This window comes from Sinohyriopsis cumingii, chromosome 15 (genome assembly GCF_028554795.1).
Source record: "Sinohyriopsis cumingii isolate HCF-2022 chromosome 15, ASM2855479v2, whole genome shotgun sequence".
Classification (NCBI taxonomy): domain Eukaryota; kingdom Metazoa; phylum Mollusca; class Bivalvia; order Unionida; family Unionidae; genus Sinohyriopsis; species Sinohyriopsis cumingii.
Window position 1 is genome coordinate 143,145,736 of NC_142975.1, and position 11,885 is coordinate 143,157,620.

Below are 11,885 nucleotides of genomic sequence, written 5' to 3' on the forward strand. Positions count from 1 at the left end.
TTTCGTTGTATATACTAGCTGTATAGCCGTGATTAAATTAAATTTTAGTCTCAGAGTTGAATAAATAAATTCAATACGGTGCATTGATTTTCTGGAGTGAGATAGAGATAGGTGGGGTCCAAATGTCTTGATTTATAGAACAAGATTGTCCAGAAATACACCTATAATATAGAAGAAAAAAAAAACACAAATAAAGCTGGATGATCATTTGAAACTGAATCCATTCAAATGTATGAGCTACCTGTTGTATATGACTTGTTTTATTTTACTTCACCTGACTGCCTGTTTGAAGCTTTAAACATTGAGCCTCGTTCTCGATACGCTGCAGCATAGGTGACAGCTCTTGCGAGAAATTGTGAAAAAGGATCTATTTAAATACCCAAAGGCTAAGAAAGAATAAAAGAGTCTTTTCACTCGATTTACTGAACTGTTTGTTAACATCTGCCAATATAATTTTACTTGACTTCGCAGGTTGATACATTTTGTGAAACACTGGACACGTAACTCAAGTGACACCAGTTTGTTCCGAATGTATAGAAGAAAATAAGTTTATTTCTAAATGAACGTTAATATTGTTGATTATTCGTTTCCTCGATGTATATGCTTTATTTGTAAATATGTTCTTTAAATGGGTCCCTGGCTTACATTACTTAAATAAACGTACTTCGATAATAGTCGGAAATTGATATAATAGTGAAAAACGATAAAATAAATGAAACTTCCGATTAGATTTATATTATTATTATTATTATTATTATTATTCGCGCCGGATGCGGGAGGTCGCGGGTTTGAACCCCGACCGAGTTACAACAAAGACATAAAAATGGTACTAACAGCTTGGCGCTCCGCATTAAGAGGTTAGTGTTTAGACTGGTCGGCCAGGTGTCAGTATAATGTGGCTGGACGGGACATCATGCTAAATGTCTGCTGCATGATGCCCCAGTGCTAGACATCACTATAAAGTGTCACTCTGCAGACATCGTAGAGATATGACTGAAAAGTTTTAAAAAATACGTTAAAAATCCAGCAAACAAGCGCACACACATACACATTATTATTATTATTATTACTGTTGTTGTTGTTGTCGTCGTTGTTGTTGTTGCTGCTGTTGCTTACCGCTGCTTCTGCTGTTCTTATGGTTGTTGTTGTTGTTGTTAAACAACTGCTACTGCTGCTTCGACAAATCACGCATTCCACCGAAATATTACATCAACGTTTACTACAATGCAAACACTTTCAAGTGAGGCCCAAAACTCTCTTTTAAAGAGACCAATTTTTTAAAACATTATTTCATAATTTATGTTTTAAAAAAAATCTAACATCGCTAATCCTTACTTGTTTTCGAGAAGTGATCAGAATATTTCCCGCATTTATTGTTGTCTGGTACACCATACATCCAGTGCGTCTCAAGCTGTATTGTAAACTCTTGTACTGAGATGCTAGCAAATTATGATCATAATTTGTAGGATTTTGTTTGTTGCCAGGCCTTCATAATTGCCATCTTTCGTTGTCTGACGCATAGCTAGAATGGTATCTGTTGCGTCTATGACTTGGTGTTTCTGTTGCCATGCATTTAGAACCAACCAATTATCATACGCCCTTATATAGAGCACTTCAGCTATTTCTCACTCTTGCCCAGTAGATAAATATTTCCTCTCACCATATATATATATATATATATATATATATATATATATATATATATATATATATATATATATATATATATATATATATATATGTCCACAAAGATCAGGGCGACAAAACAGTTGGCCACCATTGATATTTCGAATCTGTTATTTGGAGTTTCATAATCACTTCCATTTATATGATTTTAACTTTTTAAATCGTCAGTGAGAGGTAACAAGTGATCACGAAGATAAAACTGACTATTGACGTCTAATATTATAAAAGGCATATAATTTATTAAATTATCACCCATTTTCAAAATTGGGACCAATCAGTTTCCAAGGAGAAAGAAACGACGGGTTGCCCATTATTGGAGATCCTCCAATCAATTCGTTAAGACATCACTAAATCATCAATGGGAAATAAAAATGGAGCAATTTATAAATGCTATGTTGGTTATGACGGGAAGAATATTATAACTCTAGATATAACGAGAAGAAGAAAAAAAAACAGTGACTGTAACTAATGATGAGAACTTTTACATTTTTGGTAAGCTAATTGGTGATTTTGATTTTGGTTTAGTGAAATAACGTTAAAAACGCAGTTTGTTAATAATGATATTGATGCAAAAGAACATATAAGTTGCATTTAGTTCCTTTTACAAGATGACTACAGGTTGACTATTGAAGGAATAGTCAAATTAAATCAAAACTTTATCTTCAGGTCGACGAAAATCCAGTTTAAGTCGTGAACGTCTTTATGGGTGAAATGGTCAACTGACTGTTTGAGGTTAAATAAGTGAATCCAAGCGTTGATGCGTAATGATTTTCAGGACAGTCAAAGTGAAAATTTAAATGTCCAAGAATAATCAGGTTGCCACCTATCGAATTTCCATTCTCCAGGACATTAGGAAACTGCTCCATAAAGAGTGATTCAGTCAGTTTGTATTTTTGACAAGGAGGTGGGCGGTAGAGGCAGGAAAAACGGACTGAGCTTTGTTCCTTTGTGTGTTATGACTCAGATGAAAACGTTATAATTACGTTTCAGTAATATTTCTCAGAATTAAAGGTAACAATAAGTTATAGCCATGGTGTTGGTAATACATTGTTATTTCCGCTTGACACTGTTATAAGTTATCCCCATCGTGGTGGTAATACATTGTTATTGCCACTTGACACTGTTATAAGCTATCCCCATGGTGGTGGTACTGCATTGTTAGTGCCGCTTAACACTGTTATAAGTTATCCCATGATGGTAGTAATACATTGTTTTTGCCACTTGACACTGTTATAAGTTATCCCATGATGGTAGTAATACATTGTTTTTGCCGCTTGACACTGTTGTACGTTATCCCCATGGTGGTAGTAATACATTGTTATTGCCGCCCCATGGTGGTAGTAATACATTGTTATTGCCACTTGACACTGTTATAAGTTATCCCCATGGTGGTGTTAATACATTGTTATTGCAACTTGACACTGTTATAAGTTATTCCGTGATGGTAGTAATACATTGTTATTGCCGCTTGACACTGTTGTACGTTATCCCCATGGTGGTGGTAATACATTGTTATTGCCGCTTGACACTGTTATAAGTTATCCCCATGGTGGTGGTGATACATTGTTATTGCCGCTTGACACTGTTATAACTTATACCCATGGTGGTGGCAAGATACTGTTATTGCCACTTGACACTGTTATAAATTATCTATATGGTGGTGGTAATACATTGTTATTGCCGCTATACACTGTTATAAGTTATCCCCATGGTGGTAGTAATACACTGTTATTGCCGCTTGACGCTGTTATAAGTTATCCCCATGGTGGTGGTAATACACTGTTATTGCCGCTTGACACTGTTTTAAGTTATACCTATGGTGGTGGTAAGACATTGTTATTGCCGCTTGACACTGTTATAAGTTATCCCTATGGTGGTGGTAATATATTGTTATTGCGGCTTGACACTGTTTTAAGTTATACTCATGGTGGTGGTAATACATTGTTATTGCCGCTTGACACTGTTATGACTGTTGGATATAAGAATAACTGTAACACATTTTCTTATATCTTTAAACTTCGACTAAACAGTCAATTAAATACTAGTTATGCAAAAGATATAATTTCAGCACTTGATAAAAAGTATGTAACATTTCGCCAAATGACAGAACATAAAAATCAAAGTAGAGAACGTTGGTCAGAACGTTGGTAAGAACGTTGCAAATAAAGTAATAACGGTATTGAAGAAACAACTGCGTCTGATTTAAAGGAAAAATGGCATAAAGTAAACAAACACGTATTATTATTCATACTAATGGTTGCAGGGAATAGTTATGTTACTTTATAAGTTATTATTCCTTTATAATTTATTATTTCCTTTAGAAGTTGAAGCTTTCATAAATATATTTGCATCTAGTGTTTTAATTGCAATTATTTTCATTTCATTTCAGAGCCAGATACTCACAAAAAATCAAAACGCTTTCATAAAAAAACACTTTTCCACCAAACACTGTATCAACATATTTTTACCTAAGATGATTTCATTTTTGAAATAGAATAATGTCTGAAAAGCTCCAGATACTTGTCTTTCTGTACAGATTCTAACCCTTACTGTGTAGGATCTGAAACAAAGGGCTCGACTTTAGCTGATATTGTGAAAGGTTGTTGGTTTCAATGAAAACGTTCTCAAATATATGAAACTAAAATTACATGGACTACGACAACTTTGAAATAAAATTGAACTGGAATGTCAAAGAAATTGAAGTTGTCTGAAATATTTTAAAGTAATTCGTATCCCGGACGAATACCTCCTATTTCTTGTGACAACTCTTTGGACTTGAATTTGCTGATGTACCAATTTACTTGAATGTGCTAAAGTGTCAACAGTCTTCATGCAAAACATGGGTATTATCTGGAACTCTTCTGAAAAAATTCACAATAATCCCCAAACAGTACTTAATCCAAACAGTCATATGAGCAGTTTGTAATAATAATATAAATAAACGATTCCTCTTAAATTTAATCGAAACACAACATAGCATAATTCTTTAAGCTGAAAATAAAACAAGAACATTTATAAAAATAGGAATGAAATAATTGTTCTGTACTCTCCTTATATGCATTTCTACTACTAAATATCACAATTCATCACCACGTGAACCTATTATCAATAGATGCATAACCAATCTTATAATCGACATTAAATAGGGAGGTTGATCTCCAGTTATTTAAAAGAAATACTATGTATTTATCTTTTTTTGTTGGAGTGCAATTAATGATTCCCTGTCTCTGAAAACTGTTGCGTATTGTATCGAGCTTTCTTGAAGTAATGTATTGCCTCAGACCTCAGAGATATGATCATGTATTCCTTTAAAGTCTGTGGAAACATTGCATAGCTTCAATGACTGAACTCATAATGTCTGTATTATGCAAACATGAAAATTGATAATTACAATTCCGTTTTTAAATTCGAGCTTTCGGGTATTTACACGAATCGATCTTTACGTTTTTCTGGCGATGTGCACCACCATTTTGCTTAACATGTGATGCTGTGTTCAAAGAAGCTTATATTGCATTATGGGCCTATTTATTTCTTCCCGTAGAAGAGATTTTAGAGTCGAAAACAAGGTTGTTGTTGGTGTGAGGCAGAATAAAGTAAATTATTGTTAAAAGTTGACAATATTAAGTAACATCTTACGGTTAAACAGAAAAGTCTAGAAAAGTAATATTGCATAATTATTTTTATCACATAGTATGTACAGTTTTTCTATAGTATGTGCAGTTTTATGTTTTTGATATGTCCACACGTTACAATATCATTTTATGTGATTCTGATTGGGCCAAATAAGCCCATGAACTTATTGCGCAGTATTCTCTTTAATGATTGGCTGCAATCATGGGAAAACTTTTGTAACCCCGCATTCTGGAATTTTCTGTTTTCAATTAACGTTTTTCGCCACCATTTTTCGAATCGATTCGTGAAAAGGAAATGGGGGAAAATGGTCTCATATGCTTTATTATGGCTAATTTACACCCACATTTTTTATGTCATGTATAACATATCATAAGATGAAAAATGTCTTAAACCACAAGACACAAACAATAAAAACAAAAAGTTAAACTATGGGTATTGTTTGGTTTAAATATTAACTCACAAAGAGTAAGTAAAATCACCTCTGTTCACAGAAGAATGTGGAAATAAACCGGTCTCCAAACTGACTGAAGTTGGTCCAACCATTGCATATTTACTCGGTAAATATGTGATGAAATTCCGAATCAAAATGAAAATTTGTTGCATATTCTGTAGTCTACTGTTCCATATCAAACACTGCAAATATCAGGTCACAAATACATTACTGTAAATATGTGAATTTTTGCATTCAGTAAACCGTCATAACATGACTATCGCAATTTCAATCTAATTTTAGTTTGGAAATTGACACTTTAAGATTGTATAAACGTGGATCGTCAACTTTACGGGTAGTGCATCAATCAATGCGACATTAGACACATTGGACATTCTGTGTTGAAAACGATTTTGTTTGTGTAAAATGTTCTGTTTATTGGGAAGGACGCTTGTTCTTTGATTTATAGTTTGTAAGAATAGTATAATATACTTCTAAACGTCAATACTAGCTCAATTTTGGTTGGGACTATTTTTACGCACAACAAATTAAAGGTGCAACGTCTGTCAAATTGAAAAATATTATTGCTCTTTCCATCTAAATTATTTCCACCGACGCTATGTGATAAAAAGAATCTCAGAAAGGTAATGAATTAATATTAATTTATGAAACTCATTGAATAATGTCCAGCCTTTGCTCGCCATTGCTGTGTAGCACTTCTGAACGCCCGTCTATTAACATTTCACCATCAGAATCTATACTTCTTTGTATATAGTGAAGTTTTCAGGTGGTTTAATACATTTTACGACATGGTATATATAATTCATACTTTTTTTCGCGAATTTTTGACCTTTGTACAAGATTCGTTTACCTTATAATAATATAACGCAGGATCTCGTTCAACATATAACAGTTACTGATGAAATTTTGTTTAGCTTATGACCTAACTCGACCATAGTGCCACCATTATTCATCCTGTCCTGCTGACCTGTTTAGACTTCCATTCCCTGCACCAGAGAGTATTATTCCACTTACGAACCCTTTATTCAGACATGTTTTGTTGTGTCGCTGGCCTCACCATCAATAAATGCCATAATGTTTGTTTGGGATCAATTTTTTTTTTTAGTCACTATAAGATATACCCAAACTCCTTGCGGAATTTACTTTCATATTTAGATTTTAGTTTCAGCCAACACTGTCGTTAAATAAGAATACACAGATAATGCATAAGTTTTTTGAGTAGATGTAGGGAAATATTTCATGAATAAAGTAGGAAACATTGTACTATCACGCGTGAAAATACAAAATGGTTCTATTTCATGAATTAAATATTTTCTTTCTTTTACTAAAAAACAAAGTAAATTTTCTGATCATTATATTTTTTTTTTTTTGGGGGGGGGAGGAAAAGTCCATTTGCAAGATGTTTTCTCCTTTTTGTGCCAATGCGATAACAGGTGCATTACGGCATTGATGAAAAGACTTTCCGAAATTTTAAAACAACTTTAGGGCAGCAACATTTTGCGAATTTGCTTTGTTCATGTTATTCTTCAAATCCTATGCTTTGTAAAACATAATGACTGTTTTCATATAAAAAAGAAATTCGTGTTATTTTTTCGTAAACATATTTCTTACGCCGATTGATACAGTAAACACTGTTGTTGTGCAGGTGTTGTTGATACATCACAGGCAGACATCGCATCCGACAGACGTTAGAGAGTAATATCTTAAAACAATTTTTTAAAAATGAATTTAGGTTTACTTGTTAGGATTTTGGCTCTTTATTGTGTTTATTTCTCTATTGCAGCCTTCTTGGCAACTGAGGCAGCAACCTAATTTCGATTGTAGCTTAATTTCTGTTTGCAATCAACACTAATGAATGCCCGATTTCATTTTCAAACATGATTACGATTATGACGAGATAGGAGATAAATTTTCAACATGGGAAATGACAGCAGTTTCAAACGTGATATTGATTCAGTGGCAATAATATTAATCTCCCTCTGATATATCTGATATCCCATTATGAAATATATAATACAATCCTACCCCTCCGTCTGCACCTATGATCCTCAGTACAACTAATGTACCATTGCCATATCTCCCTTACCGCCAACTTTGAGAAATATAGGTTCGAAAAAAAATTTTAAACTGATAAATTATCAAATACAATCTAGTGTTATCTATATTTAATTTGGTTTGTTTGACAGTTAGCTTTTTTTTAATTTTATTTCATTACCTGCTATTTGCAATGACGCATTGTATACTGGTCTTGACCTTGTCCAAAATTAAGTCCATTTCTGCTTGATCCAAATTGATCTTTTTATTCATTGAAACAACTAATGCATTAAATTATTCTCTACATGTATGGGTTTAAAATCAATATTATAATTAATAGAAGAAGTAAATATGTTTATCTGGGTCAAGATTTTGGAATTTCCTATATGAATTATACATAATCCAGATTACTATTTTGTAAACATCAGGATCATTCTACACTGTTATTTTCCATTAGGAATTTTTTTATAGAAAATGCTAATATATAGTGTAAATGAGAGGATTTTATCAGTTGCTTTAAGATCTAGCACCTTGAAATTGTATATTATGTTGTGTCCAGTTGGGATGAATTTTATTTCTTCACAATATTGAATTCAAATGAATCTTTTCTCTGAAAATACAAATATGTTTTTAAAAATTCTTGAATAGAGACATTCACTGCTGGAATTTATAATGTAATCAAACCTGGAATTATATTTCTGTGATTCAACAAAAGACATTTGACCCGTCAACACACTAGGAGCCTTCCGTTTTTAGATTTATTCTGGACTTTTACTGAATTTTATTCAGGACTTTAAATTACTAGGATTTGTGTCCGTAATTCATGGATTATTTTGGGATTTAATTCGCAATACCCTAAGCTCTTTTCTTCTCATTTTCACTTTGTAGTCTATGAATTTTTTTTTAATTTTTTTTTTACAAAGCCTGTTGTCTTTCACTCTTTCCTGTTACTTATTTTAAGAACATAGACTCGTGACAGTAGAGCTTTTCATTTCTAATTCTTGACACTTTCTAGCTATATGTATATTCACCTATTATACAAAAAGAACTGTTTTCAATGCAGCATATACCATCACATTTCTTAGTTATATGTGACCACCATCACCCTTTCTCCCAACAAAAAACAAAAATACCCCTGATAAAGGAAATATTATAATCAAAAGTGTTCGGATAGTTGGCAGAAAGTTCACCATTATTGTAATGTATGGTGGAAGTTTGCAGTTCATAAATCTTACCATTTAGAACGTGTGCATAAAAATAAAAATCAGCCAGCCCCCAATGTCGCAATGAAGGTTATCATCACATCTGTGTGTTTTCTCAAGAAAACATCGGCCAATAGTATCAACGTACTTTTATTTTAATGCACGTATGAGAGCTTTGAGCACACAATTAGTAAATATCAGTGAAACCTTTATAATGGGAACATTGGCTTCAGCATATTCCTGCCCACTCCGAACAAAGTCCCTTTTCCAATATGTGAAATGTGACCCACTGTCTTTTCAGAAAATATTTCTGATCTTGATTGTGTTCTGATTTCACAGGTTTCACTGTGAACATTATTTTGTTAGAAATTCGCATGTTTTCATAGTGGATAAATATATTTTACGATAGAGAACCAACCGTTTATGCATACGATCAAGTAAACCAATGGCTCGATGCAATATCCGTTTATGCATACTATCACTAAACCAGTATCTCGTGTAACAACCGTTTATGCATACTACAAAGAAAACCAGTGTGTCGATGCAACAGTTTTACAAATAAATGTTCACAGTAAGGCAGCATGATTCAAATACAATTTTGGAACAGAATAACATAGATGCTCACTTATAAGTCAAGTCAAACTGCAAACAAGAAAGATCCAGATATTCCGTAGGATAATACTCATGCGGATCGGGATCTATGCTATTTGTTGTACTGATTACTCCTAACAAACTGCACAGACCCAGATCTGCCGGAACAGGGTCTTTACAGTTTAAATGTGGCTTTGTGTTATAAGCGAGTATATAAGGAACATTTTATGAAAGACATTTTTCTAAATACACTTGTTGGACTTTGTCCAGTCAGCTTTGAGTAGTATTTATATATTGTGTTTGTTGGCTTGAAATATGCTTTTATACATAATTGGTTATATTATGTCTAGGAAATGGGACCAAAGTGCCTTTCCCAAAGACACAGAGAGGCAGCATGATGTTGTTTGTTTATTTATAAAAATATTTGTGTACTTTATAAAAAAATTGCAGTGACTGTACTTCTTACACGTTTGTTTGTTTTAATAATATTCTAATGTTTTCAAACTAAGTTCATAAAATTTCAAAGGCCAGTGGTTCAACTAACATGCTCCACAGTAATCAGCAGCAGTAGCTGTACAACCTAGTAGGTAGGTAGGGAGATAAATTAAAGATCTAGCATAATGAGAGAATACATTACCGTTTGCATATTTGTTCCAAGAGTTACAACCCTTGTTTCTCGGCTCTGATCTAAATAGCCGAATACTACTTGTGATATTCTTACTCGGAATTAAGTTACCGGTTTAAACTGAATTTAGGGCAAAAGGCAGAAAAGATATAGTGACGAATTTCACAATTGATGGTGACAGGTAACGCAGATTATCGCATTGTTCCACTGATCCAAAGCAAGACTTAGGTTGTATGCCTCATGTATGTGTGCTAAATGCAACAATAGACTGTTCTCGTACAGCCTACTTCTCTATAAATGTGTGCTAAATACAACAGTGAAGTATTATAGTCTTACAACCTACTTCGCTCTTTATGTGTGCTAAATACAATAGTGGATTATTTTAGTCGTACAGCCTGCTTCGCAATGTATGTGTGCTAATACAATACTGGATTATTATAGGCGTACAGTCTGCTGGTATGACGGTACCAATTGTTTTTCCATAGACCTTAATGCTAATGTTTGGGGAAATAACAATATTTTCTATCCTACTTTAGCGTGCATGTCACACACTCTTCTGTAGAGCAGTTAGATTGTCAATTTGACAAGGGGACGTCCATTAATTATGTCAACAATTGTTAGGCAATTTTTTACCCCCCCCCCTTGTCAACAACTGTCAAACTTTCAGTGATCCCCTAATAAAATTTTACCCCCCCCCCCAAACTAACAATATTTTATACGGCTGGCTTTTAAGCTAAAAATAGAATTATGGAAATTAAAAGGTCTACAAATAAATTTTAATACATTTTTTTACTTGTTTAACAGATTTCAAATTGACTACAGCGTTTTTACAGCACATGCAAGAGGGGGGGGGGGGGAGGCATTTGCCCGAAATGAACAAGAGTCTGTCATCAAAGTGTACAATATTTGTAAGGCATTAAGGTTACTCCATCTGGTTGAAGAAGTTGTATGCTTGTGCAGGCTACATAATTTATTTTATGTATTATGTTAAAGATGACTGTATAATAGTCAAGCTCTCAAGTTTCCTAGGCTCAGTTATCCATCCTTGGAGGGATAGCTCATGGACTTCAATATATATATAGCATCTATACATATAACATAGATGCTATTTAATAGAAGTCCATGGATAGCTATACTATTTAGATGTCTATGGCTCAGTGCAGTCTTTGAATTTAGTAACAGCTTCCCTTAAAAATCTGTCTACAGTCTACAATCTACATTGAATAAAAACAAAATATGATGATGCAAGACTATGACTTCCTTGGCAAGAGCTCAACCGGTTTAGGATTAAACTGGTGGGCTGTTGACGGGCGAGCGAGTGTGAGCCATACCAATGCACGAACTAATTTTCTATTTTTTGATTTATTAAATTTACTGCAAAAAATAACATTGTTGACGTCCATTTATCTTGAACTCCCCCCTCCCCCATGTCAACAATTGTCAAACTTCTTCAAACCCCCTCCCCCCATTTTGTTGACATAATTAATGGACGACCCGCAAAGAAAAAAAACCAGGTTCTCCGTTGCATTTAAGAAAAATAACTCTGCTGGAACTAGACAGGGGTAAGAGTTATCTAGTCACAACAGACAAAGTTTCCGACATGTGTACCACATTTAATTAAAAAAAAAATCATAAAAGATATTTTAAAAAATATGATCTAGAC